Here is an 18,977-nt window from a genome sequence, read left to right on the forward strand (position 1 = left end):
AAAGTTCTCTCTCGACGAACAAAAACCAAACTATATAAGTTATTCATTATTCCCGTCCTGCTATATGGTGCAGGGGCTTTGACGATGACAACAACTGATGATTCGGATTTGCGAGTTTTCGAGATAAGTGTTCTGCGAAAGATTTATGGTCCTTTGCGCGTTGGCAACGGCGAATATCGCATTCGATGGAACGATGAGCTGTATAAGATATATGACATCATTGGCATAGTTTAGCGAACTAAACGACAGCGGCTACGCTCGCTAGGTCATATTGTCCGAATGGACGAAAACACTCCAGCTCTGAAAGTATTCGACGCTCGAAGTACACTATAAGTAATTTCCAAACATTTCTTTAAAGTCGCAGCTAATCAAAAACGGTCGCAACGGCCGACTTCCACGAATCTGACGCTTCTTGCTTTTTTCGACTTACGCTGCTGATCGAAAGCAACATCGACAAAAATCAAAAGTAGCAAAAAGTCGAATGCATTACTTTTCGCGACTGTGACTGCCGACGACTGTCGAAAATTGTCGATAGCTGCTGCGGAAACTTATGGATACGATCGAAAGCTACAGCAAAGCAGAAAGCAGAAAAACGAATAACGGCGACTTATGCTGATTTCTGATTTTCGTGGCTGTTTGATTTTTGCGACAGTCAAAGCATGCGACTTCTGATTTTTTCAGAAGCAGAAGCAAAAGCACTTGCATACTTTCTGATATCGCTCGCAGTTGAAGTAGCGAATAGCAACAATATTGCGACTTCTGCTAATTCGACTGCAGTTTTTTAAACACTAGATAAAACGATATACCTCGTCATCGCGGGTCGATTTCCAAAAAATTTAAATGAAGACTAACTACAGAAATGATCCAGTAAAGTATAGCCTTAATTTTTCAACGGCCAACGCAGAGTATTTCAACCAAAATATACGTAAAATATTTCAGAATTCGCAGAAATGCAAGACAAACGAAAGAAAAAGAAGCATAACTTCAATAATGCACAAGCATACAAACATACATATGCGCAGCAGCAGCAAGGAAAAAGGTAACAATCGGCGATCCATTGTATATATCTTTCATGCGTAACCAAACCATAATTAGGACAACGCATTACAAGTGTCAATGGTGGTGTTGGTGGTAAGCGCTTGAAAAGTTACAACGAGCACGTAGGTTCGAATCCCAACAGAATTTATTTTTAATTGAATATGTCACCAACCAAAAATTTAAACATTTTTCTACAAAAACAACAACAGCATAAGCATGGCAACATTGTGTTGTTGGTAGAAAAGCCGAGCTGTGCCGAAAGAAACGAACAAACGATCGCCGATTGTCACCGCTTCGCTTGCTGCTCGAACATCTTCGCAGACAAGGTTGCGTAGATTCATATTGAGCAAGGTTGCGCAACCTGAATCTATCGCAACCTTTTCCGAACTCGTATAAGAAGTATAACTTCAAAAAATTTCTTTTTTCTTAACTTTGTTATTGTTGGCAGCTCATTGTCTTTAAAAAGGCAAAATCAGTTAAGCATTTCTTGCTTATTATTAATTGTTATTGATTTAAGTGATCGTCTCAGTGTGCCCGTCCGAAAACTTTATAGCTACAGGCTGGTTGGTTTTAGTACAATTTGTTTACCAATTTCATATCAATTTTTAATTGGAGAACCGTACAAATGCTATGGTGCTATTTAGAAATATGTGTTTTTTCCATTAAATAGAAGTGGTTTGATATTATAGAACTGCCAGTTGTACTAAACGTTCGAAATCTACTTTCGGAAAATCGGTTTTTGATTCTGATAAAATAAAATATAACTTGCTTAGCACTAAGTTGAGCTTAGATCTTCAATATAGTTTTGTTCCATTTATTAGTTCGCTACCTCAGATGAATATCATTAGATTTACATTTTTTCATGGCTGGATATCTAGTCCGATCTACAGTTTAATTTTACTGTGCATAATATTTATTTTGTTAAATTGAAGAAACTGATGGTTCTGGTCGTTGAGGCTTTTCCGATCGTAGGATTAATGAACTAAAAAACTGAAATTAAATGTTGTACTTCTCAGAATATGACTGCAGTTTAGGTTTTCACAAATTAGAGTGAGATTCCTTAGGGTCACAGAAAGAAAGAAGATCAGTATTGTGGTATGCGACTTCACTAAATTGGTATGACTTTTTGAACGAGAGTGTTTTTGTTTTAGAACTAAAGTGGGAGTAGGGAATTGGGAGGAATTTATGTATAAACAAACAAGAACAACGTTAAATTCGATTGCACCGAAGCTAGAATATTCTACAAAAACAGTAATATGAGATAGCGGCTCAATCTGGAAAAAATTAATGTAGTGTTGCCATAGACAATAACCTATAAAAAAGTTCGATAGTTCGGCAGCTATATGCTATAGTGGTCTGATGAGGTAAAGATGAATAGATGTCTCGAAAAGTGAAGAACTAGTCAACGTTTATACAAACGGACAGACAGGCATTCCAAAACCAGCTCAGCTCGTCACGCTGATTATTTATATATATGTATTTATGGTATATTGAGTCGTTCACTAAGTAATTTCATTTGATAGCAACAGCTGATATGTGATTTTTTTCACAGTCAACTTCACACTTGACCGCCTTGCTTTATATGAACAGATCATCCAGTAAGGCTTGTTGGTTTTTCTTACGTCAAGTAATCACGTCAAGTGGTCCATGAAATTTCGAAAAATCTGCGATTTTGAAAATTAGCAGTCAAAGGGACCGACGCATACCCTGTGATATAAATATTTCGTTAAAATTCTTTTTTTTTGTTAAAGTTATTGAAGGTTGAAATTTAGATGACAATGAAAGTGTAAACTATTTGCTCTTAAAGGTCAAAGAAAAATGATCGTGCTATATTATAAATATTTTTTTACTATCCATTTGTTTAAATAATAATATTTTACATAATTTTTTGTTAAACAATTGAAATTTTTAAAGTGTTTTTCAGGCTAAAAAAAACTGAAAAGTATGTGACACAAGGCGGAAAATATTCAGCTCTAATAAACTGCAAAAAATTTTCGTTAATTCATACAATTCCAAAGATATTCAATTTTTTGTCCCCCTACCGCTCTTAAAACGTATAGTGCATCGATCGATCGGTACCAATGATAGAATGAAAGTTAAATAAAAGCCATGAATTCGGGAAAGAGCATGTTTGGAAATTAAAGGTGCAGACGAATGCACATTAAGGTCCTGGCAGGTGGGTGAGGAAGTGTGGGTAATCGAGAAAATTAATGGAGAAGGAAAGTTTTGCAAATGCATAAACAAATTGTAACAACTAAACGGTGGATACGTTTTTTTTTCAATTGGATTTAACTAATGAAAGAAGAATTGTATGACCTACAGACTTAACTAACAAAGAAGTGTTTATTGAATTATTTACTAAAATAGGTGAAAATGTTTAAAATTAGAGTTTAAATTTCTCTATAAGTTGTACTCTGTTTGCATTGACAGCAATGTAATGTATTGTAGCAATATGTACTTTCAAGAACCTTGATATTAGCTCGATAAATCGACTAATGGTTACTAAGAATTTGTTATTATGTATAAAACAAAATGGCTATATCTTTTATTTTCTAGTCTTTCTATACTCTCGCAACAAAGTTGCTAAGGAGAGTATTATAGTTTTGTTCACATAACGGTTGTTTGTAAGTCCTAAAACTAAATGAGTCAGATATAGGGTTATATATACCAAAGTGATCAAGGTGACGAGTTGAGTTGAAATCCGGATGTCTGTCTGTCCGTCTGTCCGTCCGTCCGTCCGTCCGTGCAAGCTGTAACTTGAGTAAAAATTGAGATATCATGATGAAACTTGGTACACGTATTTCTTGGGTCCATAAGAAGGTTAAGTATTTCTTGGCTCCATAAGAAGGTTAAGTTCGAAGATGGGCAAAACCGGCCCACTGCCACGCCCACAAAATGGCGGAAACCGAAAACATATAATGGGTCATAACCAAGCCATGAATAAAGATATTAAAGTGAAATTTGGCACAAAGGATCGCATTTGAGAGGAGCATATTTGGACGTAATTTTTTTGGAAAAGTGGGTGTGTCCTCGCCCCCTACTATGTTTTTTGTACATATCTCGGAAACTACTATAGCTATATCAACCAAACTCTACAGAATCGTTTCCTTCAGGCATTTCTATATACAGTTCAAAAATGGAAGAAATCGGATAATAACCACGCCCACCTCCCATACAAAGGTTATGTTGAAAATCACTAAAAGTGCGTTAACCGACTAACAAAAAACGTCAGAAACACTAAATTTTACGGAAGAAATGCAGAAAGAAGCTGCACCCAGGTTTTTTTTTTTTAAATTGAAAATGGGCGTGGCGTCGCTCACTTATGGACCAAAAACCATATCTCAGGAACTACTCAACCGATTTCAATGAAATTCGGTACATAATATTTTCTTAACACCCTGATGACATGTACGAAATGTGGGTGAAATCGGTTCACAACCACGCCTTCTTCCAATATAACGCTATTTTGAATTCCATCTGATGCCTTCTCTGTATAATATACATACATATACATATGTACATTAGGAACCAATGATTTACACAAATACGGTATTTGAAAAATATGTAAATGACGGATAATGACATCTCGATTATCACTTTATCATGTGAGAGTATAAAATGTTCGGTGACACCCGAACTTAGCCCGTCCTTACTTGTTATTAATAGTATTGTTGATATCTGGTAAGGGTGTGTTTCAAAATTGTGGTTTAAAATATATTAAAATGAATTATTCAAGTTTTTTAATGAGTAAAAGCTGGCCGCGCTACGTAGTTACATTTTTGACCTTCGTCAGTCTGGAAAGACGTACAAACAAATTTCGAATCAGGTCAAATGCTCAAAAGAAATTTTTTCAATGCCCTTAAGCATATAAAGAGTTTTAAAACTACGCGAAGAAAAAACCCGAAAAACTTCAACAGAAATATACCGCAGAATTACTATCATCTCCCTGTGGAGACCCAAAAAAAGATTTCCACTGACATTCTACAAAAATTCAAGACGAATATAATGTCCAAATATAAAAGGAAACAACTGCCCGGCGTTTAGTGGAATTTGGATTTCACGTCAGAACAGCACGCATGAAACCACTTCTAACTAAAATTCAACGGAAAGAATTTGTGGACTTTTCCAACGCTTGTTGATCTTGGACAACAAATAAATGGAAGTATGTTGTTTTGAGCGATGTAACATGTGATGTTTTGAGTGCAGAGGTTTCAGTCGATATATGAGACCTCGCAATGTCCTGGTGAAGAATGATCCGTTTTCGTCAGTTACTTTTCCTGATTTCTTGTGAGACAACTTGCAAACAAATTACAGGAGTACAGTAAGAATTCCCTGTTCTACATTATTCTCCATTTTTTTCCATAAAAACACACAACCGTTTGTTTGAATGTTCTTCATACGCGAACAACTATTGTTGGATTCAGCTCATCTTGAAACAACCATAACCGACTGCTGCTTTCTTTCGGGCTCATACAAGTCCTCGATTAATCATTTGCCACACATCTATGACGTGTTTCGAAGCATCGCTTTTGTATTTTTTTTTTTAGCATTCCCATCGAGCCTTGTTTGGAGCAACAGACAAATTGTGTGGGATCCAACGTGAAAAAATTTTTTTACTGTCAAACGTTCATGTCATATTGAATGTATACTGGTGCCTCTAACGCCTATAGTAGACTCAATCTCACTTAAGGTCACATGACGATCTGACAATATTACTTTGTGCACAGCATAAATAGTATCTGAATGGTAACTGATTTTGAACGACTTTCACGAAATACGTCTTGAATTTACTATACATCGATAAAAACTGGCTCTTAATAGAGCTTAATGGATAAAAATTTAATATCGAATCAAACAATAAGAAAGCAGTGCTTAAAAATAATCAGCAACATTATAGAATATGCTTCTAATGAGCTCAGAGTTTCATTTACAAAGAACTTCAGAGAACCAAGTTAGAATCACCTAATATCTTATTAAGTATATTTGTACATATTAGTTCATACTTCTAGCAATAGCATTTTGGAGAGAGAAAGACGTGTGCAAATCTTAGACATTTAAGTCCAAAACTGTGGGACTAGTGCACTTATATACAGACGGACAGGCAGGCGGACATGGACAAGAAAACCCAACTAATTTATTTGCTCAGCAGCGAAAATTAAATATTGCATGGAGGAAAATGACTCAGAAAATGTTGCACGAATGAAACTTCGAAGCCGCTGCATGCAAGAGTAGCAACTAATAGTCGAGGGGGGTAGGGTTTTTCACTTTCGTAAAATCGATTTTTCTTATCTTATTGTTTAACATTTCAAGAATATGTCCTTAAAATATAGAAGTAATATTCTTAAAGTTATCGTCTTATTAGTCTCCTCGCCTTTAACGCTCTAACTCTAACAGCTGAGGGCGGTCGGGATAGAAGTGCAGCTTTAGTGCGCGGCCACGCACTGAGCGATGAGCGGCTGAGCGATGAGCGACGAAATTAAAACATATGAAATGCCATTGAAGTGGCCACGCAGTAAGCGATGAGCGACTGAGCGACTGAGCGATTTCTCTGCGACTGAGCGACGTCGCTTAACAATTAAAACATGTTCTAATTTTCAGTTGACTGCTGAGCGACGAACAGAAAGAATGGACAAATTTAACATTGAAATGCTTATTTCTGAGGTGCAAAGCTACCCAGTTTTGTGGCAGGATAGCCACAAAGACTTCAAAAATAAAAATATCACTGACAACATATGGAAAAAACTGGGAGAAATATGTGGTTGTTCTGGTGAGTGTTTTTTTTTATTCATAAAAAAAAATGATTGTTAACATATTAGCATGATAAAATTAAAATTTTAAGTGGAATTCAATGCCCAAACTCCCACAAGTATTCTGTTAATTCATTACGTACATTTAATGCTGTTTGGCTGCTTCTGTTGAATTTATGTTTAACTTACCTCAAGGTCAAAACGAGCCTCTGCTCTGCACGAATTGCTTTCCTTTGTTTTGTTAATTTAGGACGAACTTTTTCAAGCAATATATCAAAAGATTGTATAGACATACGTAGATATTGAAAGAATCTATCTGGAAATTTACGTAGATTTTGATATAAATTATTAAATTCACCGAACCTCCATCTTGTTTGGTTTATAGGATGAACACCATACTTTCTTTTTTTTATACGTAGCAAGATTCTATAAACATGATATCTATTTTCAAGCAGTAATATACGCTGTACAGCCCTTGACAACGGCATTTTAGCAACTAATCGCTCAACAACAGTCGCTCAGTGAAAAGCCATACGTCGCTCAAAATCGTCGTTCAGCCGCTCATCGCTCAGTCGTTTACTGCGTGGCCGGGGCCTTAGGCGTGTTTTTCTCAAAACTACTTTTTCAAAGTCCGTGTTTACTGTCATTTCAAAACTACTTGATCCATTCATTTCAAACTTTGAACACATTTTTAACATATAAAATACCGCCCCCCAAAGTTTATTAAATAATTTTTTTTTTTCATTAAGGGTGTTTTCCACCAACAAAATGGCGGAATTTTTAGTGGAAAATAACAGTTTTACACTTTAGAGGGCCGCCAAAAATTTTTGAATGCAAAAAAAATTTCAGAGAACGTTGGGAGGAAGATTTGATTATAGTTAAACTAATTTTTCTTTATTTTTTATTTTCGCATAATTTTCAGCCGAGTTATGGTGAACACCGCAAAGGCCTTTTTTCTCAAGTATTTCTGGGAGAATATCTGTTACCGGCTTATGCCTCAATATTTTTGCATAAAAAAAAATTACCTTAGATTGTCAAAAGTGTGCTCTATAATGTACAAAAGGTCCGAATAAAATTACACAATCCAGATTTTAGAAATAAATTCACAAAAAAAGTCTTTTTTTTTACCTTGAAAACCCTATCCCCCAAGGTTGACATGCAAGAGATAACACAGCAATTGAACAATAAGAAGGTGAAGAGTGAAATGGAAGTTATAGTAATGTTGCAAAAGTAAGATATAAGATGCTTTTAAGATGCAGTCTCCAGTATGAGGTCTTAATTGTTAAATTTTATCTTAAAATAATCAAACATCAACCGACAATATGATCTTCAAATGGTTAGGTTAAAATATTACACGAAGAATATAAGAATTTGCAAGGTAAATACAGCAGCACAAAGCGTCTCATAAATTCGTTTTGTATGCAGATGGCAACATTTGCATGCCTGCACAAAAATCGTTTACTCTTCATATACATACACTATATACATATAGTATTGTATATGCATGGTATTTTCCAAAGTAAACAGGACTTTTTGAATCTAGCGCCTCCTGGTGGCGCTATCTATATGTCGACTGGTGCGTTAGAATCTGCTATCCCCATCGATTATCCAGTGAGAACTTCATGACATTTCATGAATTGGAAGTGAAGTTATTGAGTATTAAGTGTCAGTATGTTTGTGTTATCGACGTAAATGAGCTTTGAACAAAGAGCCAACATTAAATTTTGTTTTAAAATTAGTAAAACTTTTACCGAAACGTTTCCATTGATGAAACAAGTTTATGGCATTGATTGCCTAGCCCGTAGCAGAGTGCACGAGTGGTTTCAACGTTTTCAAAGTGGTCGTGAAGACATAAATTACGATCAACATATGGCCCAATCAAAATCCGTGATCACCGGAAGTTCCATTGAAACTATGCGTGAATTCATCAAAAATCAACCGAAATCATCATTAATTCATTCATTTTCATTTGTTTCGCACAAATTAGCTGACGACCAAAAATTGCTCAGAATCCAACATTCGAAGGACATTATTTGACCAAAAATCACATTTTAATCATTAACCACTCCCCATATTCACCTGATATGGCACCGTGCTACTTCTTCCTTTTCGAAAAGATGTATTTGCTAATGAAAGAAAAGCGTTATGTAGACGCACAGGCCATTCAAAAGGCTTGCACCGGCATACTGGTGGCCATACCGGCCAACGAGCTAAATCACTCGTTCGGCATGCTTTTGGACCGTGTAAAAAGCTGTATTGAAGCAGAAGGACACTATTTTAAATAAAATAAATTCGAAAAAAACCATTTGTTCTGTTTTTTTTTTAAGTCCTGTATACTTTGGAAAGCACCTTGTATATATTCTTTGTTTTACGGATTCCTTGCTTGGTTGGCAATTCCTTTTAATTTCGAATATTTCAGGCTTGCAAAGCAGTTGCATAGCTGGGAAAGAGACAAAAAAAATCAGAAATAGTGCTTTGAAGTTCTGCAACGTTGCTGACCTTAAGTCAATTCCCATTTTGCGCCATTCATACGCCCGGGAGTATGGATCGCACTCGCATTTTGTTTTGTGATTCATTAAATTGTGGCTTATAAAAAGATGGCAAAAGAAGAAGAGACAGCGGTAAATTCAAAGGCAGACACAAGTCACGCGCTACTGGCGACACTGCAGAGGCAGAGGAAACATAAAGGGAAATAAATACAGAAATAAACAATAATTATTCTTGCATATGAAAATATGCACTTAAGATATTTAATTTTTATGGTTTGGATATTTTTTATTCAAATGGAAATTTAGTCCATGAACAGGCATGATATATGACAACTTCCATCTGGAAGAGTAAAATAAAATAATAATTTGGAAACATGAAACAAAATTTGAATACGTGGAAGTTAGTTAGTATTTTTACAGTGAACTCTCCGCCCTCAACCATGTACGTATTTCCTTCGTTGAATAGATTCCAACTGGACATTTTCGAAAGAACATCCACGCAGCGAGATCATCTCGGATATATTTGAGTACCTAAATTACCTTTCGTATTTTATAATTCACTGTGAATTTGGTGGGGGAGAGAGTGTTATGTTCTGTGCCGTTTAAATATGAAAACATCCCATAGATCATCAGCGAACGAGGTTAAGGAGACTCCCTCTGGTGGCTGTGGTCATGGTCACCTCTTCAGTCCTGGAGGGAGCGTAGTTTGTTCTATGTCCTGCAGTAGCGTTGTGACTGACTGTGTCATAGGCATTTGACAAGACCAACGCTACGAGGATCGTTCTCTCACAGGGGGAATCGACGTTCGCCAACTGTTACGTCCGTAGGAATGGGTAGAATGGTCAGTAAATTCTGTGAAACCGACCCAGACAGATCATAATGGAAGTCATGTTGCCTGTTAGAGCTCCTATTAACCGTAAAGGTCCTCTGTTGGCCACTCGGGTGCAGGTTGCACAGCCGTAGAAGCTAAGGTCGCAGTAGTGCGTTGGAAAAATGGGACCACGTAACTTGTGGTCCATTTTCTGTGTGGCTTAAGGCCTGAGGAAGTCTTAAGATGGCTCCATCCATTGCATGTATTACACCTGACCGAGGTGGAGTCTAGATGGGGCAACAGAAAAATTCCTTCCAGGTGCGGGTTGGACTCAATGGCAGCACGAGGATACGGATCATTCTTGCTGCATGGCGTTACTCCAGTGGCGACAAACTTAAACTAATACGTACCGATCAAAACGGGGTTAGATCACCGAAATAACAGCCCTTGGTCGGATAAAATAGGATCAGTTCCGGTGAGTAGAACCTGATGTTATGGGAATTGCTTCAAACAAGGCTCTTGTCGAATGGTCGGGAGGAATATTAAAAAAACACAATAGCGATGTATCGAAATCCGTCTATGACATCATGACTGGTGATTAATCGTGGGTTTACGCATCTGTGCACAAAAGTGAACAGCAGCCACTGTATGGGTGTTTCGAGTTGAGCCATGAGTGCTTGTTTTTTTGAAAAACTGAATATCTCGCAACCAAACCACTCAAACAATAAATAACATTAAGTTCTGAATTGTACACAACTATTTTTTTGCCAGATATCTTTCAAAAAATTATGAAAATCAACCGCCGAAGACGGATCTCTTCTCCACAACAATGCGGACTCTCGCACATCGACTGAAAAAACTGTATTTTTGAAAAATCAGGACATCGATTTGATATGGCATCGTACATATACTTACAAGTAGTCCTAACTTGGCACCTAGTGACTTCTTATTATTACTACTTTTATTAATGTAAACAGAAGAACTACAAAAAAATTCTCTGTTAGTTACTATCGGTTGGGCGTTTAGGTATTTAAATTTTGTTATACTTATAGTTTTTATTAGAAATGCTCTTGTCGGAGGCCCTATAATAGAGTGAATGTCTGTATATACATGAACTAATCCCTCAATTTTAGAAAGTCGATGTAAAATTTAACACACATTCTTTTCTGCTCAAGAAGTAGTTAATTTGTCGGAACCACAGATATCACTATAATTAATAGCTGTCATACAACCTGAACGATCGGAATCAAGTTTTTGTATGGAAAAAAGCATTATAATATCAGAAGAAATTTTTTATGTTCAGCTAATGTTTTCTTTGCTCTATTTTTTATTTCTCCACAGTATTGTTAAACTTTCCGCGCAAAGTCAACTAACTTTTGCCAGTCAGCAAATGCAGACAAATAAATTTCAGTGCAAATATGCAAAACTTTTATTTTAAGTACACATAGTATGTACACATTATGACTCGGCTAATATCGTTCGTTCGCGGATTGCGCCACTCGCGTGGGTTGGGCATAGCACATGCGCGCATTACAAAAATAAGTTTTATAATATTTTGCAAATACTGGCGAATATTTTATTTTTTTTTGCTGTCAATGGCCATCAGCTTAAAGGGCTATACCGGTGTGGCGCATGAAAAATTAGGCGATTTTCGTGAATTTTTTTCTTTAAAGAAATTACTCTATTGAATGTTTCGAATGTCTCTGGACGTAATAAGGTATATGTTTAGCTATATTTCAAATTTTTTTTTAACAAAAATTTCGAAAAACAAGTAAGGAAGGGCTAAGTTCGGGTGTCACCGAACATTTTATACTCTCGCATGATAAAGTGATAATCGAGATTTCATTATACGTCATTTACATATTTTTCAAATACCGTATTTTTGTAAAGTTTTTTTCCGCTATCATCATTGGTTCCTAATGTACTATATATTATATAGAGAAGGCATCAGATGGAATTCAAAATAGCGTTATATTGGAAGAAGGCGTGGTTGTGAACCGATTTCACCTATATTTCGTATATGTTATCAGAGTGTTAAGAAAATATTATATACCAAATTTCAGTGAAATCGGTTGAGTAGCTCCTGAGATATGGTTTTTGGTCCATAAGTGGGCGAGGCCACGCCCATTTTCAATTTAAAAAAAAAAAACCTGGGTGCAGCTTCCTTCTGCAATTTCTTCCGTAAAATTTAGTGTTTCTGACGTTTTTTGTTAGTCCCTTAACGCACTTTTAGTGATTTTCAACATAACCTTTGTATGGGAGGTGGGCGTGGTTATTATCTGATTTCTTCCGTTTTTGAACTGTATATGGAAATGCCTGAAGAAAACGACTCTGTAGAGTTTGGTTGACTATAGTAGTTTCCGAGATATGTACAAAAAACTTAGTAGGGGCGGGGCCACACCCACTTTTCCAGAAAAATTACGTCCAAATATGCCCCTCCCTAATTCTATCCTTTTTGCCAAATTTCACTTTAATATCTTTATTTAAGGCTTAGTTATGACACTTTATAAGTTTTCGGTTTCCGCCATTTTGTGGGCGTGGCAGTGGGCCGATTTTGCCCATCTTCGAACTTAACCTTCTTATGGAGCCAAGAAATAAGTGTACCAAGTTTCAATTTTTACTCAAGTTACAGCTTGCACGGACAGACGGACAGACAGACATCCGGATTTCAACTCTACTCGTCACCCTGATCACTTTGATATATATAACCCTATATCTGACTCTTTTAGTTTTAGGACTCACAAACAACCGTTATTTGAACAAAACTATAATACTCTCCTTAGCAACTTTGTTGCGAGAGTATAAAAAGATGTGAAGGGGAAAGGGCAGGAAACACTTGCTTTAAAGAATCAAAATTTAAAATTATATGAGCATAATTTTTCTAATAGTTATGGGGGACTTTTAGGTTTTGATATATGTACTTAAGAAATTAAACTCGAAATCTGAAAGACTTTATAAGTTTTAAAATAGAAAGAACCCATTAGAGGACCTCGATAGCCTTCTGAATATTATAAACACGACGACAACGAAACTTAATTCAGATTAAGCCATCTACATAAATAAAGAGGAATGTAAAAGCCTCAAAACCCACACCCACAAAATTAACTTGGTGAAAAAATATATTAACACCCTATCTATATTAAATCCGGAAGTAGATAAGCAAATATTGAAAATGGTGAAGCAAAAAATTATTTGCCATAGCGATTCTCCATACTCTGAATTGCTATGGGTTGTGCCTAAAAAGCCAGATCCCTCTGGGAAAGAAAAATAGAGAATAGTTTTCGATTTTCGTTAGTTAAATACCATTACCACGAATGATAGGTATCCGATCCCAAATATGGATGAAATTTTATATAAGTTGGGAAAATGTATGTACTTTTCGAACTTAGATTTGGCACAGGGACTCCACCAAATGGAAATGGATTCTGATGAATTTCTACGTATGCCATTTGGGCTGAAAAATGCCCCAGCCACATTTCAAGGGCTGATGAACACAGTATTGGGAGTACTAATTGGTGAGAATTGTATAGTGCATTTAGACGATATTGTCGTTTTTAAGAGCACATCGAATCGCTGCAGAAAGTTTTCCAAAGATTGTCCAATGATATGCACGACTGGCAATTTCAAACACGAAACAAAGTTTTTGGGGCACGTAGTAACACCGACAGGTATAAAACCAAACCCGAGTAAAATGAAAAATTTTGATAAAGCAGTTTTTAGGTTTGACAGGTTTTTATCGCAAAAACTTTGCTAATATTACCAAAGCGCTAACAAATTGTTTAAAATATGAAAAGACATTTACTCTAACTACAGCCGATTCTAACGTCGCTTTAGGGACAGTTTAAGACAATATAGCCATCCCATTTGCTTCGCGAGTCGTACTTTTAACAAGCATGAACTTCACTACTCTACGACGGAAAAAGAGCTTGAGACCATATTTGATTGCTAGAAAGTTTATAATGAATAGCGACCACAAATCACTTCAATGGCTACATAATTTAAAAGAACCAAATTCAAAGCTGCAAAGGTGGAAAGTTGGCCTTAACGAGTTTGATTTGGACGTAAAAAACTTTCCGGGAACGGAAAATCACGTTGCGGATACATTATCTCGCATAAAAATAGCGGAATGCAATGCCGAGCAAGAAGAAATTGCCTCGAATTGTACAACAATTCATTCAGACTCAGAAGACGCAAAAAGTTATATCCGTATGACTGGAACACCGCTATATCTATCTATCTATATAAATAAAAATGAATTGTTGTTCGTTAGTCTGATTAAAACTCGAGAACGGCTGGGCCGATTGAGCTGACTTTGGTTTTAAAATGTTTGTCGTAGTCCAGGGTAGGTCAAAACGGTGAGCAAATAAGACAATAGCAATACATTTAGAGACTTTTTGTTGCGCTCCTACTTTAACATCCTTGGTTTTGTCACCTCATGTTAAAAAAAAGAAACATTTAATTGGATAAATATTGAAATACTGCTAAAAGTGATTTTCTTCTCGCTGCTTACAATGCCTAGGAAAAGAAAACGACCTGACATAGGTCGTCGAAGTCGTGTAAATGTGCAACGAGCTACTTTACGTTCCAACCGCACTAATGACCAGCCAGATGCTGATAATGATAACAGTCGTACAAGTATGGGAGAATTACGTTACGGATAACAAACTTAATCGATTTCGCAGACGCAATGCTCCTGTAAACCTCGAACGAGGAGCATTTTCCTACGATCCGGAATTTGATATAGTGCCGACAAATCTGTGACGATTGGAGAAATGTCAATCATTTGTCAACATTGTAAAGCATTAAAGTACAGTAGTGAACCTGCAGGATTATGTTGTGCTGGTGGCAATGTACAATTGCCTCAATTGGTTCCACCACCTGAACCGTTACACTCATTAGTTAATGGGATGGAAAGTGAGTCTAAACACTTCTTGGCTAACATCCAAAAATATAATAATTGCTTCCAAATGACATCGTTTGGTGCAACGCATATAGTACCAAGACGGGTTCATGCCTACTTTCAAGGTAGTATACCATAATTGTTTTAGTGAAATTCTAATTTGTATTTGTATCACAATTAATTTAACCAGTTCTTAAACAATTACAGATACAAGGACAAATTCATCACCTACTGGGGGCACTGGCAGTATCCAGATACAGATCATAAATTTTTGCAAATTTATTTTATGGGCAATCAAGATGTGGAAGTTGATACACGTTGTGGTCATAATCCAACCGTCAAGCGAATCATAGTCCAACAACTGCAAAAATTTCTCCACGAGAATAATGAATAAGTGAAGATGTTCAAAATGGCACTGGATCGGATGCCATCAGACAGCCATAATATTGTAATAAGAGCCGGCAAAACACCTGCTGGAGAGCATGCAAGGAGGTTTAATTCACCGACAATAGATAAAGTGGCTATTGTCGTTGTTGGAGAGAATTTGCAATCAAGAGATATTGTACTTCATCGTCGGCACAATGAATTGAAACGTGTATATGAAACGCATAGAGCTTATGATGCTTTACAATACCAATTAATTTTCTGGCAGGGAGAAGATGGGTACCATTTTAATATCAAAACGGTTAATCCAACAACAGGTAATTAGATTATACAAAATAAAATATTTTATATGTTCAATATATAAATGTATTTTTTTATCATATGTACTTCCAGGTGCTGATACACACAAAAAAGTCAGTGCCATGAATTATTATGCATACAGACTCATGATCCGTGAAGGTGAAGTAAATCATATTTTGATGTGTCAACGGCTCTTTCATCAATATGCAGCGGACATGTATGTCAAAATTGAGACTGAAAGATTCACATACATCCGTCTTAACCAACAGCAGCTTCGATCTGAAGAGTACATTCATCTTCGCGATGCAATCAATGCTGACGGCAATGTAAATAATGTAGGAAGAATTACAATTTTACCGGCCACTTACATCGGAAGCCCACGCCACATGCACGAGTACAATCAAGATGCGATGTCTTATGTTCGAAAGTATGGCCGTCCAGACCTATTTATTACATTCACCTGTAACCCACAATGGATTGAAATAAAAAAAGAACTGCTACACAACCAAACACCACTTGATAGGCATGACATCACAGCCAGAGTTTACAAGCAAAAATTAAAATCTCTAATGAATTTCATTACAAAGCATCGTGTGTATGGCCAAGTACGTTTTTGGATGTACTCTGTTGAGTGGCAAAAGCGTGGTTTGCCACATGCTCATATATTAGTCTGGTTGGTTGACAAAATAAGGCCAGAAGAAATTGATTCCATTATTTCAGCCGAAATTCCTGATGAAACGGTTGACCCAAAATTGCATACGATAGTAACTAAACACATGATACATGGACCTGGCGGAATTTTCAACAACAGCTCACCCTGTATGATCGACGGCAAGTGCTCCAAACGGTACCCGAGAAACTTGCTTGCTGAAACCATCTCGGGAATCGATGGTTACCCATTGTATCGTCGGCGATCAGTTGAGGACGGTGGACGATCAGTAGATGTCAAGATAAAAGGACAAGATTTTCATGTAGACAATCGTTGGATTGTGCCGTTCTCGCCCATATTGTCCAAAACTTTTGAAGCTCACATCAACGTGGAATTTTGTAACTCTGTGAAATCCATAAAGTACATATGTAAATATGTTAACAAAGGTAGCGACATGGCCATGTTCGCAGTAACAAACACAAATGATGAAGTGTCTCACTATCAGATGGGTCGCTATGTAAGCAGCAATGAGGCTATTTGGCGCATATTTTCGTTTGCAATTCATGAAAGACATCCCACTGTATTGCATTTGGCAGTTCATTTAGAAAATGGACAACGAGTGTATTTCAACCCAAACAACGCTGTGGATAGAGCGGCACGTCCACCTGTGACCACATTGACAGGTTTCTTCTCAATTTGTGCAACTGATCAATTCGCTCGCACTTTGCTGTATGCTGATATGCCGCGCTACTACACATGGAACGCATCATCAAAGTCTTTTCAGCGTCGTAAACAAGGAACACCACTTGAAGGATATGAAAATTTATTTGCCACAGATGCTATAGGCCGTATATATACAGTACATCCTAATAACGATGAATGTTATTATCTTAGATTGTTTTTGTTGAATGTTCCTGGTCCGACATCTTTTCAACAATTGCGAACAGTTGATGGACATCTGTGTGCGACTTACCGTGAGGCGTGTCAATTATTACGGTTGCTTGAAAACGATTCGCATTGGAATGATACGCTCAAGGATTCCGTGATATCTTCATCGCCGCATCAAATTCGCACACTGTTTGCGATTATAATATCGACATGTTTCCCCTCAAATCCGAATGATTTGTGGATGAAATATAGGGATGACATGTCTGAGGATGTGTTGCATCGCGTGCGTTGTGAAACTTTGAATCCTACATTGGAAATTACGGTAGAGATTTACAATGGCACATTGATCATAATAGAAGATATGTGTTTGTTGATGGCAAATAAAGTATTGTCGTGTTTGGGCCTGACAGCACCCAATCGTGCTATGCAAGATGCATTAAACCATGAGTTGCAAAGAGAACTCCAATACGATACTCAAGCTATGACCGAAGCAGTTCGCACAACTGTTCCGCAATTGAACGAAGAACAAAGGATTGCGTACGATCGTTTAACACAAGCTGTAAACAGTGGGTCTGGGGGGATTTACTTTCTTGATTCTCCTAGGGGAACTGGGAAAACGTTTCTAATTTCATTGCTATTAGCAAAGATCCGATCGCAAAATGAGGTAGCCCTAGCGTTGGCTTCATCTGGAATAGCAGCAACTTTATTAGAAGGCGGACGAACTGCATATGCAGCCTTAAAATTACCATTAAACATGCATATCAACGAAACGCCAGTTTTCAACATTGCCAAAAATAGCGCTATGGCGAAGACTCTCCAAGTATGCAAATTGATAATTTGGGACGAATGCACAATGGCCCACAAGAGGTCGCTGGAGGCACTAGATAGGACGTTAAAAGATTAGATAGGACGTGATAACCAAAACATTTTTGGTGGAGCTATGATACTGTTGTCAGGTGATTTTCGTCAGACTCTAACAGTAATTCCTCGATCGACTGTTGCTGACGAAATAAACGCATGTCTAAAATCATCAAATTTGTGGCGGCACGTAAAGACACTACAATTAACTACTAATATGCGAGTGTTTTTGCAACAAGATCAAACTGCGACTGTGTTTTCGAAGCAGTTGCTGGATATTGGCAATGGTAAGGTCGCAGTTGACAGCTCGACCGGATTAATGACTTTTCCCACAGATTTCTGTCACTTCACAGAATCGAAAAAGGAGCTTATTCAGCGTGTTTTTCCGGACATTAAACAACAATATAATAACCACGATTAGCCTAAGTGAACGAGCAATATTGGCAGCAAAAACAAAGATGTCGATGATCTCAATGCTACCATTCAGAATTTCCTTCCAGGAGAGTTGTTTACGTACAAATCAGTTGACACGGCCACAAACCAGGATGACGTAGTCAACTATCCTACAGAATTTTAAATTCATTGGACTTGCCTGGACTACCACCATATAATTTGAAATTAAAAGTAGGGTCAGTTGTCATCATGCTGCGTAATATTAATCAACCTCGACTTTGCAATGGAACGAGATTGGTTGTGAAGAAACTCATGAATAACATCATCGAAGCTAAAATAATCAAAGGAAAATATAAAGGAGAGGATGTCTTAATCCCACGAATACCTATGATTCCAACGGATTTGCCATTTGATTTTAAGAGGTTGCAATTTCCCGTGCGTCTGGCGTTTGCGATGACCATAAATAAATCGCAAGGCCAATCGTTGCAAGTTTGCCTGTTTCGCATATGGTCAATTATAT

General features: G+C 37.1%; 1 pseudogene; it reads right to left on the reverse strand.

Moving 5' to 3' along the window:
- Positions 1–770: 770 nt before the first annotated feature.
- On the reverse strand, positions 771–882 carry LOC120773136 (annotated as a pseudogene).
- Positions 883–18,977: the final 18,095 nt, after the last annotated feature.

Source organism: Bactrocera tryoni, chromosome 3, assembly GCF_016617805.1.
Source record: "Bactrocera tryoni isolate S06 chromosome 3, CSIRO_BtryS06_freeze2, whole genome shotgun sequence".
NCBI classification, from domain to species: domain Eukaryota; kingdom Metazoa; phylum Arthropoda; class Insecta; order Diptera; family Tephritidae; genus Bactrocera; species Bactrocera tryoni.